Genomic DNA, 14,991 nt, shown 5'->3' with positions numbered 1-14,991 from the left:
GAAAGTTTGTTGAAACGTCAGTAATTCTTATACTTATTGTTTAAAACAACAAATAACAGCTCGTTGCCAATCTTTAGTGTCGTGTACAATACGACAGACAGCAAGGGCTGCCTGTTAACAGATAATACTCAATAATGAACCATTTCCTGTATAGCAACGACAAAAAGTCATCTACTATTCTAACATAAAGCTAATAAATGGTAAATAATTCAATTCAAACACAACAATCAATATCTGTGATGAGGACAATGCCCTTAATCCTGGGGGTGGGACACGATTGTGTTTTGATGCGGGACTCAACAGCCGAATCTGTGGTCCGATCCCGTAGGCGCAGATGTGGTGCAAGTTACAAGCTGAAGCTACAGCGATTTCTTAAGCGGATGAAGGATTGATAACTTTATACTGCTGCATTTAGATCTTGTACAAATTCATTGTCACTTATGTTTAGCAAAATAAATATCTTTTTCTTTGAGGTACTGATATTTGATGAGCAATAAGACTTTTCTTACAATTGAATTATTTCTAGTCTAACTCTAATCATGTCGACTTTCTTAATTCTATTACTAAGATAAAGATGTTAAAGACTGGTTACATGAATTAAAGTTTACTGACATCTGTATGGATTCTGAATACTAAACGTATTACTTACAAATCAACGTAGGCCGAATGTAATTCCTTCTCGAAATAAACTACAGAAGACTGTTAATTTTCACAAAAATATCCCAAAAAAATCCTTCCTTTAAACTTTCGTGTCCATATCAACAATTGGTTTTTCCTTCCCTAACCGACATTTTCAATACGATCCCAATCGCTTTTCGATCTATCTCAAAATAGACTAATCAGAACAAAGTTTTTTTGACATAAGTACTAACAAATGATTTATTGTGATTGGTTCATTCTCGAAATCCGATTGAAGATTAAGATTGGAATCGTTTATTGAAAACTGATGTTAATCAAACTTCAATAAGTTCACTTAATTTAGATAAAGACAAAATAATACTTCGATTGAAGTTGACATGTAGCGGTTTGAAGTGCCGAATTTGTTGCTCCTTTTGAGGCTGTACAGATTAAAGCTATTCAAAATCAATTTATACGTCATGTACCCAAAAGCATTCAATTTACTACCCGCATATCTCTCCCAATCTACACCACGCGCTAAGAGTTGGATTACTCGGGATTTTTTCCTACTAAGCTGCCCGTAATTGGATCCTAAATTGACCGTGGGCCAACGCCGGCACCCATCCGTTCGGTCGCCGGCGGATTTTGTCATTTGTATCCCGTTTGTATCAGATATTGGAATAAACAAACACACCGCGGACTAAACTCCGCCTGTGAGAGGCATTTTTATACATTGGTTGGTTTATTTGACCACCTTGAGTGTAGTAGAAGTATCTATACATAAGATCATGCTTCAGATTCAGTGAAAGATAGAGACGTTTCGCAAGTTAATTTAAGTCCTTTACAAAGGGACAGACCTTCTGTTATTTACCGGGCTTGTTTGCAAATTCCAGACTTCAATTGAAGAGATAAACAAAATATTACTTTATCCATTTTTGAAAAATGAAAATCGTAAGCTAAACAACAACGTCGTTTACTATAGTTGTCGAAATAATAAGTACCTCTGCGCGACGCCTACGCTAAAATCGAATAATCATTACCACGAAATAAACCCTGTCACAAACAAAACTCGTAAAATAAATTACTGTTGCAAACAATAATAATCCGACCCAATAACAATTAATACGGGCAAAAATTTAAAATGTAAATAGTGCAGTTGCCACTGTACCCGGCGAAAGTCTATTAAATAATACCAGATGTATTAAAATATCGTAAAATCTAATTAAATGTTGCCAATGCCAATAATTACATGAAACTGACATTGGTATAATCGGCAGTACTTTGTTAATATGCATTGAAATCCAAATGAGCCAGTTATGATAATAAGGAACATTATTGTTATTCATAAAATTAACCTTTTTTTATTGAAATAGTATTGTATAAATGTAAACGATAACTTTGTTATACTATATTGTAAATACAATATGCACGAAGCTGTGCCCAGACTTTCAACTGGGAGAAGCGAGGGGCAACACCTAGTTGTATACAATATAGATGTTTAATAGGACTTTCCACCCTACTTAACTGGACAAAATTGGGTGTCACATAATAACTGGAAGCTATTGTAATAAAATTGTAATTATTTCGCAAAACATTCGGCGGCCACTAATTACCGCTGTAAAGCCGGCGCGGTCGCGATGTTGTTTGCGCCGGCTTAACTCGGCTTAGCGCGGTTAATCACAGCTATAACTAGTTTATGCCTGTTTACAACTACTTTCGGCTATAACTCGTTGTAAGCCGAAACATTGCGAGTGTCGGTTCCAGAGAAACTAAGGTCGATAATTCTGTGAACAGCGAAAGTGTAAAGATAATAGCCTTAATACCTGATTGTTTAGGCAGGGATGCATCTAATGCTCTCACATTTCGAGCTTGTATCCGTCCCATAATATAATAGAAGGCGAACATATAATTGTTTCTAGTAGATATACCAAACATGTAACTCAGATGTTATCTAAAGCCGAAAAACACACTCATGATGGCACAAAAAAGTTCCATACGTAATGCACCTATTTACCCAATAATACAAATAAATAAAAATAATTTGTATTTGAAATATAAGTGTACTAACTAACCCTTAAAAAATAAAGCAGTGAAGTAATACTACAAAACCCTTTATCGATAAATACTTTCCTTCCTAATTCCTCTTATATTAACAATCATTCTTCTAAGATTTCGTAGCAAAGCAAACGAAGCGCGAGTGGAATTTAATTAAGTAAACGCAAATTTCATTGTGCACACTAAATACGATATAAACAACGGCTATGTAGTACAAATGTTCAACTTAGCACAGTCATTGAGGCTTACCTACTTAGAATTTAGTGATGTGCACTTCCTGCAGTTCATATCGATAGAACTTAGTGATGGATGATCTCAACATTATTTTTTTCAGTGTCCCTGTTTATGAGACTAAAGGATGACTAGCAAGTCCTTGTGTTCAGCATAATATCTTGGAGCCGTTCCGGACTTATTGTGTGATAACAGTATGTTATGAGGTTTGTAGCATGTTTATACTTGATTAATTAAAAGTGGTCTGATTTTAGCGAATATTATAGGCCGTGTAGCTAATTACTGGATATTAGGATAGTATCTCGGCTGGTAAGCGCAATGTACTAAAATCAAATAGTTTGAACGTAATACAAAATTGTTTCATCGTTACTTTAATAACTAAATCTCTCGCTATCATATCAACTGTTCACACATTTTTACACAGTTGCGAGTCTTATTACCAAACGTAATAAGACTCGCAAGCTCTATTACAAGCGACCAATTTGATTATTTTCACACAGTTCCGAAGTCAAATTATCGAATGGGAAACTTAGTTTTACTACCGAATTACAATAACATAATTTGTAACACCTATTTGACAGCAAATGTAAATAAAAAATCGTATAGAGATCTTTCTATCGACACTCACCCATCCCTACCAGGTAGAACTCCTTTAGAATGCAACAAGCATTTTTCTTTCAACCCGCCCGCTCCCGTGGAAAATTCTCCGCCTCACACTTAGCAGCTTTACCTTTATGCAACTGGATAAAATGTACAGAGTATTTCGGAGTCTGTGAGAATCTTACCGACTCGCTCCGTCGACTCGATAAAACGTATTTTAATTGGATTTCAAACGTGTATTGTGATTAAAACTGCATTGTGGATGGAGAGGAACGATTTTATACGTGGCAAAATTATTTTCTCGGTTTATCGAGTGAGTGATGTTCTCAATAAAATTAAACTATTTTTTCGGATTTTATAGCGGTTTTAATATTTTAGTTTTCGAAGACCTTGCAGCCTTCGTGGTCACGGGGGGACTGAGGTGCTGTTTAAAACGGAAAGAATATTTGAAGTTTGCTAAGTGTTTCATAATAACAAGCTAATCCTGCATCATAAACAATATCCTCCTCCTCCTTGCATCGATTCCCCAATGCTGGGGGTCGTGAGTCATCAGGGAAACAGTCCTTTGCGCACAATGTTTTGCCATCTGGTTCGGTTTTTGGCAACACGAACCGTTTCAGCCACATTGATGTTGGCAGCCACATAAACAATATAGAAGAACCTAACTGGCGCTATTACTAATAAGACTGGCGATATTAGAACGTAAATGGCCACGTCGCCCCATGAGAGATTACGCTTTCCATATATCGACGCTGGAAAGCATAAACGCTGTAACCCTTGAAATATCGAAAATACGTTTTTTACACCGTTGGAATCAGGAAATTTTTCTGCGTCGAATGAACCCATGCTCGTTGCTCTAGGATGAAAAAAAATTTTTGCACAGCGTAAAATTTTGGTGATTTTTTTACATATCTCAGACTTTATATTGCTGTAACCCACCGAAAAACTAGTGTTTTTTGTAGTTAAGGTACTTACACCATTTGATCGATTGTAATCTAAAGTGTGACCATGGTTACTACGTTAATACGGGACAATATTTTTAGACACACTCAGGTTACAACGTTTATACGGTATGTAAATAATATACACTCTAAAGGTTACAACGTTTACATGGTATGTGACATGAGGAGATTACTAATTTAAATCCTTTTACATCGTTTGAAAATACGATCCGTACCGTATCGATCGTTTGAAAATATTTGAATTACTGCGTTAATACAGTCGCGTGGCACCTTTTGCAGCCGACGAAACGTCTTAGTCGCTTCGTGTCGTGCAGTGTTGTGTTTGCTGTAAGTTGGAGCTTTCCGCCAATTGGGCGTTCTTTTAACGATAACTTTTTAATTACATTCATATTTTTTTTTATTGATTATATACTAATTAACCATTGTTCAATGTTTCCTTTTATTATGATTTACTGTAATAGGTAAATTATAACCTAACTACTATCGTTATGTAAAATGTAGGAGCAATATTAATTTTAGTAATACAATTTTGAAGCATTTCTTGAGATCTTGAATATCTCTTAATTGACATGGAATAAAATTTTGTAATTTTGATAAGCAAAAGCAGTAGATAAAATAAGTCTGTGAGTTATAATAAAACATCCTGAGATTTTTTTTTTCATTTTAAGAATAAATGTTAAAATTACTTAATTAAATAATATATTTAGTAATTTGATTTCAGATGTCGTTTGAACGTCGTATATGGCGAAAATATTTAATACTACAGTGTAATTCCATCTCTAATAATGATGTTATGACAGATGAAACTGAAAATTATAATAATAAAAAAATAACGATTCTCAGTGAAAAAATCTATAAAGAAATAAACGGAAAATTGATAGAAATTCTTAATACTAGGTTTTGAAATGAGAAATTGGCATTTTGTATGGGAAAAATTCATACTGGATTTTTTTAAAAATATAATTAATTAATCAAAGTATGTGCCATTTTTATCTATGCATTTTTACTATTTGTAGGGAGTTCATTGATCTCTTTACTAAAAAAACATGGGGGCGAGAATCAATAAACTTTCTGGAGGCGGTTTGGAATGCCACATCGGAGTCGAATTTTTTCCTTGTAAAAGTTATTGAATTTACTGAAAAAATGGTAATTGTTAGAGCAAGGTCCGGAGAGAGTACGGCGGATGTCGCAGACATTTAAATTGCAACTCCTCTAGTTTAGTGGCTGTCTGTTGTGCAGAGTGTGATCTAGCCTTGTCCTGAAGCAGCAGTGGCCTACAGCGATTGACCAGCCTCCTTTTGGCAGCTAGTTTGCCCATCATGGTTTGCAGTTGCTGATAATAGATATCTGCCATAATCGTTCGGCCAGATTTTAGAAAGCGTTAGTGAACATTTTGAAGAACTTTTCATTACAGGTAATCATTCGATTACAAATCCTATAATGATAGTGTAGGTTGAGCAATGTAACGCAGCATTCGACGCGATTTTGGTGGTTTGATTCACTCAATCTATGAGGTACCTTTGAAGCATTTTGCTTTCCTGATTTGCTTCAAAAGGATTAAAATACTTTTATCGCTCACACCTAACCCTGCAGCTAACTCTAAAGTGGTTTGCGATGGATCCGCTTCCATAAAAACTTTTAATTCCACAGTTTTCACTTTCGTTTCCAGCCGTCCACGGGGCTTATTCTGAAGGTCGAAATTTCCAAAAAGAAAACGTTGGATCCAAAAAGGTACCGTGTACCATACTCATCGTCAATACCTTATAATAACAATAATGTTTCTGAAGAAACAAAAGATCCTCAATAATCGAACGTACTATGATAAGGAAATATTGACCAAAGTTAATTTTCTCTATAATATTTAGTTAAAGAAAACAATTATTATTACCTATTTATTTATTGTATTTGTTTCATTTATTTTATAAATTGTATTTATATTATTTGTTGTATTTAATTATTAATATTGCTTAAATAGCTTTTAAAGCTAGTTGTTATGATTCGATTATGATTTTTTTTAAGAATTTCATTTTTAAGTTATTTCTTCGAAGATTCCAAAGCAAAAGAAGCTGATTCTGAAGAACGCTGTTCAAAAGGAATAAAGATGTTCAGAAGATTAATGAGAAAGAAAAGTCTATAATATAGTAGAGTTAAAAATCAATGAGAGGTTGAATCATAAAAGTAAAGGATTACTCATTTTTATATTTTTAGATTGTTTTTATTGCTTACCATTTAATGTAAGAGAAATTTCTACAAAGGAATATACAGTAGAGTAATAAAAGTTAATTTAATATAATAATTTTGTAGTCAAAAAGAGAGTACCTAATAAAAATATTTCTTTTTAACTTTTTAAAAGTCTTTTATATCAACTTCTACCATAGTTACAGCATTTTATTGACGTTTAAGTATAGTCTGTTCCATTGCTTATAGCATTTTAAAATAGAGAGTATGCTAATTACAACGTTTATGCTTTTCCAAAAAACGTGACAAAATTAATCTTTCATACTTTGTCTAATATGGTTACAGCGTTTTCAAGGTCTCAAAAAAAAGTTCCATTTGCTGTAACCCATATTAAATCTTGTCCAGGGAACTTTAAATGAAATAGCTAATGACCATATTATAGCTGAGCATAAACTGCACAACTTTGCTAAAAACCGCAAGCTTGTAGGTGTAACGGTTCACGAGTTTGATTTTTTTTTCTAAAATTTCAAAAGTTTTTTGGCTCTGGTGTAAAGTTCATACTTTCAGGGTTACAGCGTTTATGCTTTCTAGCGTCGATATTATAATTCTCATTTCATTACGCCTAATGCTTCGGAATAATAGCACTTCATTACGAAGCAGACCTTCGTAAAAAGTTACTTTTGTTAATACATTTTACAGGCAATCGTAACACTATCAGACATACATAAATCATCTCATCACTGAAATGAAAACAAAATCACAATATTGACAATTATAAACATTTGATTTTTGAATTACCTACCATGATTATCTTTGCACCTCCCTATGGTTGACTGCTAGAGAATACCTATGGCATTTAGTCTGTCTGTATACATTTGTATATGTAGTGCTAGATAAATAAATAGATATTCTTTTGTTTGATTTTATGTTCATAACCACAACTTTCCCCATTCATAAAAACAACGCTTGAAAGAAACAATATAAAAAGGGGCCAAAAACATAATGTATGTCCATTGCAATAAAAACAACACATTTGCGGAGTTTCCGCCATCTCATTCATATTCAATACAGGAGTAAAAAGTGCAAAGCGGAACACTTTCTGTTTGCCGTAACGATACCCAGGCGTTTGGTTTCTGGAATATTCTACCATGTTTTATTGTGTAATTAGGTATATTTTCCTTTAGACATTGATGGATAATATTTCCCAAACTTCTTTAAGTTGAAGTTTTGGGTATTTTTATGTTATCAAATATTGCACGGTTCTCCTTTTGCTTGACGTTAAGTGCATAGAGTCTCCCATCCTGCTTAAATAATTTCACTTAGCCCTATCAAGCATCTTGGTAAGACCTCGAAATATCTTCCTATTAACTCTTATATTGTTTTATATCGTCTGGAAACGTTAACGCATGCAGTAAATAATACGCAAAAATATGATGTTCAAAATTGAAATGGATACACAAAACGTGCAATTAATAATACGTTAGTTTTTAAATAAGCTTGAAATTAAAATGGAATAACAAAACGTGGAAGAAAAATCCGCAAATAATATCACCGAATTAAAATTTCGTCAGCAAATAAAAACAAAAGTACACAGAAGTTGAGATTGCTCCACGTCTTCACCGCAAATAAACGAGATAAAACCACATGATTATCACAACTGTGTGCAAATCTTGAAGAGTTTGCAGCCAAGCAACTGCAGCTTAACGTACATACGCGTACTCTTAACATAAAGGAAACTTATCCGTGAAAATGTTTAAGCAAGTATTTTTCTTTCCAATTTTGCTTCTCTTCCTTTATAGCTGTTTAAATACCGTTAGCTCGTTTGTTTTCATGCTGAATGAAAGATAAAATAAATAGGGATTCATGGCACCTACCTATAAATAGTAGAACTACCAAGATCTAATTGCAAAGCACTGCAGGGACGTATAATACGCTACTTTTGATAGACACGGTCAACTTGAGGTTAAAATGCCTCCTTAGTTAATTATTTTATCTCCCGCTTTGCTATGCAGGGAAATGGATAATTAATATTTCCAACTCCTACTTATCTTTCTATGTAATTAATTTCGTTGCGGGATAATGACAAATTAGTGTTCTGAGACTCGCCGAGCTTCATCGCTCGGTGTCATAAAATGCGTGCCATTGCTGATCCTGGATTACAGGAGTTGTATTTGAGAATAACTGTAGTAATTTATAGTGTCATATAAATGAATCTTTATAAATATCCCATTATTTGTCATACGAGCTAATCACCGGTATAAAAATCCTATGAGTTAATCCAGAGCATAGTCTATCCAAGTGCCAAATGTCATCCAAATCAGTTCAGATGTTTCTGCGTTTACTTCTTACAAACTCACATCTATACCGGGTATATTATAAAACAAACTCCCCTTTTCTGTCTATCTGTATGTTATCGATTTTCTCAAAATCTACGGAACGGATTTATATGAAATTTGGTATGGAGATAGTTATAGGTTACTTTCTATATTGGGAAAGTATACAGCGGGACTTTTATCCCGAAAACTCCTTTACGCAGGCAAAGCCGCGAGCAAAAGCTAGTTTATGATATTAATAAGGCAACAGCTTTCAAGGGGAAACAGGACATTGGTTGCACTTGGTAAAAATACACAAGGAAATGTCTCTACCCACTGGACAAACGGGACCCTAACTAACAACATCTCTACGCCACAAATAAAGAAGTTAAAGTTCTAACTGCATTATCTATTCCGATATTCGGACTGGAAACGCAAAAACCACAAAGCGGTTATTTATGTGGGTCAGGAGTGGTCGAGCGCCCCACGATAAATATTACACAAGTTTTGTCATATTTTTGCCATATTCATAAAGAGCCGACCTCCCCCATTAAGCACAGTTGCTAAGAAACGTTGGAGGCAATAAAATGTTTGTTGTATTTGAGTGGTTAAGTTCGGTTATTTCTTTTCGTTGATAAAGTTCAAAACTTTATGTACTGCGTATTCTAGTTGTAGTTTATACAAGTGAAGTTAAAGAGTATGTTCAATAATAAAAGGTTTGCGAATTTGTTAGAATAATTTCTAAAGTCGATCCGAAAAATTTATTCACTAACCAAAAGTTGCAGTCTCCGAAAGATGTTAACTTGGTTTTATTTTAACTCTTACGTTTTTCTAAGTTTGGTCGCGCGAATATTTTTTCTGAATAAAACTGCAGTTTTCTGAAATATAAAATACTATCTTGTAACAATAATTAGGAAGTCAATCTCACCCGCCTGCCCTTAAATGTAATGTGAGCTAAACCCATAAACATCTGAACGAAACTCGAAACTGTGAAAAACAACTTGTTTTATTCCGGAAAAATTTACACTGAGACCTTCCTTCTGACATTCTCTATCACGCGGATTGAGCCGGTAGCAAAACTCGGTCTTATTTGTCTATGCGAGCACAGCAATGCGACCCTACTGCACCTAATGGTAAGTGGAGTGGGGTCCAAAAGAAGGTCGACTAACGAGAGATGATTACCCTTCGACAGTCGACACAATTATGCCGGCCTATTGGAGTTGGATATACACAGGCTGATTCCCGAACACGACACGCTTACATGGGTCACTTTGGCTGGTTTTAACACGTTGTATACGGTGGTCGCTATCCTGGCGGATATAAAATCCTACCACCAGCAAAATCTAGTTTGATATATTATAAACTATCCAAAACTATTTCTCAATAAACATTTATACCATAAACATGGCAATCATAACTTTCCAATCAGTATTTAGTACAACTACGCTTACATATTTATAATATTTATCGGTCAGATTATTTATGTAGTTATTGATACAATTGCTAAAGTTGGTAAGTTAAATTGGCTCGAGTTTTGTTGAGTATCTCGTTGGTGCGTGATTATTTTGATTTTTTTGGATGTTGACTACGGAGAGTTATATTAGGTCTTGAATCAACATTAATAATTGTAGTTTATAGTTTAGTTTTTGCTTAAAATTTAGTCATAACATATAACCTTAACCACTGGAGTAAGCGTGTTCTGGAGTGGAGACTGCGTCTTGGCAAACGTAGCGTGGGACGGCCTCTGGCAAGATGGCGGGACGACTTACACAAGAGCGCCGGCAGCGACTGGATGCATAAAGCAGCAGACCGGGCTCTGTGGCTTACCTAGGGAGAGGCCTATGTCTAGCAGTGGACTGCAACGGGCTGATGATGATGAAATAGCAAACTTTAGCAAACATAGCTTTTGACTGTTTAACATGTCCCTAAACCCTGTATTTGATTGGGATTAAAAGACGAGAGATGATGACGATGATCTCATTATGATTGTTGAAATTAAAAATAAAAAAAATCGAAATACAGTAATAGGATACAAAAAATAAATGGATGTCCAATATATGCATTTACCTAAATATATTTTGAATCACACAAAGCCCAAATAAGAAAGAAAGTCGAGACAAAAAGGCAAACGCAAAACATCAAAGAATTTTTATTATCGTATACTTTTGATATACCAGTATTGTAATACTTAAATTAAAACTTATTTCCCTTTCTGCTAGCATCGCGAAGCAACATTTACAAAGAATCATAGACAAAAAGATTCCTAGAGTTACGATTTCTTTGTAAACAGTACAAGGCAGGCCGACAGATACAGCCCAAGGTTGCTAATTAGAAAAATCTTTGCAAGCAGAAATAATTTTCGCTAATTAAATTTCACAATCCGAGCGGTGCACACCTGCTCCAAACGAATTGGTAACAAACGTTGTTTTTAACAACAAAAAGACAATATAACTGTCTGCCTAATTAGTGCTTCTGTAATTACAAACATAATTTGATACTTTTTTAAATTAGAGACCTTGATATCTGCATGCCAGATGGCGAAGAGACAACAAATAATATAGGTTTTTAACAATGTCTTAAGATATAAACAAATATTCTTTTGTAAACTTAACCCTGAACATCCATTTTGTTTGAATTCATGTAGTTTGAACTACCACTGCGCGTGTTTTTTCTGCAGATATTAGTGAAGGGTCTATTGCTGGCATCCGCACATCCCAAACACTACGTAATACAAATGCAATAAATAAGTGCATCCACAATAGTTTTACCACCCTAAAATATAAGTAGCTACCAGAGATCTCCATTTCTTCTGCCATTGTTTAGCCCTCGCCTAAAATAGACGTCAAAAAGACGTAGGTACACGACGTAGGTACATTAACATTAAAAAATAAAATATAAATATCTTCAGTAATATCAAAAACAAAACTGTTCTAACGCGACTTCACGATACACAGGAGAGAAATTTTGAAAATTAAAGAACATTAAATCACAATACCTTATAAACTTTTTGGAACTGAGGAATAAATGCAAGAGCGTCGTCCAACAGGGAATAACCGTGACTAAAATATCGTCATCATAATATATTTATTTAAAAATGTATACCAGTGTAAACATACGTATAAATAATTTGGGCAGGCGCGCGACGTTTTACTAAAATGGATAGTGCCTACAGCTTAGTTTATCGGCACTAATGTCGTCATAGTTGTATCGATAGACATTAATTAATATTTACCATTCTTTTTTCTGATACTATATTATCTCTTAATGATTTATGTTAATCCGAATGTTAGACATCGAAATAAATCTTGTTTGCGTATTTTATCGCGTTTTTTTGTTTTAATTTTCTCCCGATGTTTCGAAGACGGAACCGAAATTGACTTTTCAGACGACCAACACCTCAGTCCAGTTAAGTCAGAAGACTGCAAAGTCTGCGAAACGTTGGGAGAAAACTAAAATACCAAAAACCGCGATAAAATTTGGAACAGTTTTATTTAGATTATGTTGTCAAAAAGTTTTTTGTTAAATATTTTTTTTTCACACATTACGCAAAAGTACCAACTCTGTCCATACATTAGTCTTCAGTTTATACTGCGTATACCAATATTATGCTTATCACGCTACGTTATATATGTATTATGACTATTACTCTTCATACATCAGAAAATACAAGTACCAGAGCTGCCTTCGCACGCAATATCAACTTAATGACGTAGATTAATTACATCCCTGTTGCGAAGTTAATAATATCTCGTAAAACATACGTTATAAAAGTAGTCGGGTATTCCCTAAGCCAATGACCTAGTAAGTATATTATACGACTATCAACTGGAGAAAAGCATTACAACATCTATAAAAACAACCGCGAATTATAATACGTGATTTTAGAGAATGTATAAGTAATATTTTTATATAATTAGTTTTTTCCTGACGAGTAGACAGTATGCCTAATGCAAGTGCCACACTTTTTATATAGTGCCAATGTTATAAAACCGACTTCAAAAACCTCTACAAAATACAATAATTAAATTTATATAAGGATTTGCGGGGTATCAGTTGGAAGGATACACTGAGTCCACTTAAAGTCATGTATTTGCTTAGAACGTGTAAATTACTGGAAATCAAGTAGTACACAAATAATACTAAACATAATGACAAAAACAGAGTTTGTTATACGGAAGCCATTGCGGAAAAAATGAGAAAGAGGTAATATGCTAGCGACGTTTGACCATTAACCAGCTCGAGATCATGCTGAGCACAAATATGTGTGCTGTGCAGACTAGAACGCGTAATTCACGAAAGTGCCTGAACGTCATAGAGTAATGAGAATTTATTGAAACGAGCAATATAATTTAGGTGTTCTTTACATTGTATGAAGTACACATTACTAGTAGTTATCATTTACCATCAAATAACCTGCATGCACCCTTACTACTATAAAAACGCACACATTTCCCGCCCGTATGTTCCTAGCCATAAGATTTTGACTCGTAGTTAAAAATTAACGGATACCGTGCCCAGATCATTTTCAGCGGAACCCTCTCTTAACGGTGAATAATGAAAACCTTAGCAGGTTAGATGTTTCACAACTTTGATAATATTTGTGGACTTTGAATGGTCTTAAACTCTTGGAAATTTTGTAGAGTCCGGTGTTTGAAAAATCTTTGGTGCAAATATTTATGTTTCACGGAATTCATATTTTTGCGAGCGTCTGTAGAAAGAGATCTTTTAACAAATTATATATTTTTTATGGCTTTAAATGACGAGACGAGCTTGCCGTTTGCCTGATGGTTAGCGATACGTCAGCCCATAAACAATAGATACACCATTCAATACCTTTACTTACAGAGTATTGTTTGGTACTCCACTGCGCTCGTCATCCTGAGACATTAGAGATTAAGTATTATTTTGTCCAGTAGTTACACTGGCTGCATTGTTCTTGAAACCGTAACAGAACAATCACTATACACTGCTGCTTAGCGGCAAAAGTAGACACTGCTGTGGTACCTACCGAGGCGGCCTCATGGGAGAGCTACAACCTGTAAAAGTTCTCTAGTGAGCAAAGGAATTTACCATAATTACCTCAGATGGGTACTATAAGGTACTAGTTAAATAAAGTTTGGGTTGCATGTTCAATTACTCCGACCTCAATCAAACATTTCCAAAGAGCCCAACAAACCACACAAATTTCTAATTCCTATTCTGTAATTACTTTCCTTTACCATCAGGTGTTGCACATACTCATTTACCTACAATATAAAAACAAGCCGGCATAATTGTGTCGACTGGCGAGCGACAATCATCTCACATCAGTCTCTCTTACCATCAGCTGCAGTCGAGCTACTTTGGCATGCCGAATAAAAAAATAAAAAAGCTATTAAATTAAAAATACTTTCCCTAGTCTATTCCAAGAATTTCAATAAAAGCCTTTAATATCATTAAAAAAACATTATAATGGAAAGAAGTTAAGAAAAATCACACAAAACTTTTTCAATTATTCTATAAGTAACAAACTAATTATTAGTCGTTCAGGAAGTAAAATACTGAGTTTTCCAAACAGCTCTAAGTTAAAGCGGGTAACGACATTATTTCAGAACGAAAAAACTCATTTTAGTACCGTGGCAACCTATAAGAAAGTTCCTTAAGTAACCAATTCATTTTAATAATACATTTAGGTTTTCGCTCTAAAAATCGGCGTCCTGTTCAAGAACTAAGGTCTTGGCTTCATTCAAGTCACAAGCGACAGCGATTATAATCACTAATTCTGCTTAAATTATATTTAAATAAACTGTGAAAGTTTTTGTCCATATTTGGACGCCTAGATGCTCAGACATTTTATAGGAATAAACGTGAAAATTGCTGCATAAACAGTAAATGAATACTTAATGAATTTGGCACACAAATAGTATAATAGCTTCGCTTATGAATCCGCTCTCGTTCCCGCTCGCATCGTGCCCGCGGCCTATTGTGTAACAGCGGCGCGTGTAATGTGCAAAGTTGTTTTCGTTACGATTCTCGCGTCTATTACTTGCTGGTGA

The sequence above is a fragment of the Manduca sexta genome, chromosome 21, assembly GCF_014839805.1.
Source record: "Manduca sexta isolate Smith_Timp_Sample1 chromosome 21, JHU_Msex_v1.0, whole genome shotgun sequence".
Classification (NCBI taxonomy): domain Eukaryota; kingdom Metazoa; phylum Arthropoda; class Insecta; order Lepidoptera; family Sphingidae; genus Manduca; species Manduca sexta.
The sequence above is the reverse complement of the archived record's forward strand: the minus strand, read 5'-3'. Positions refer to the sequence as shown.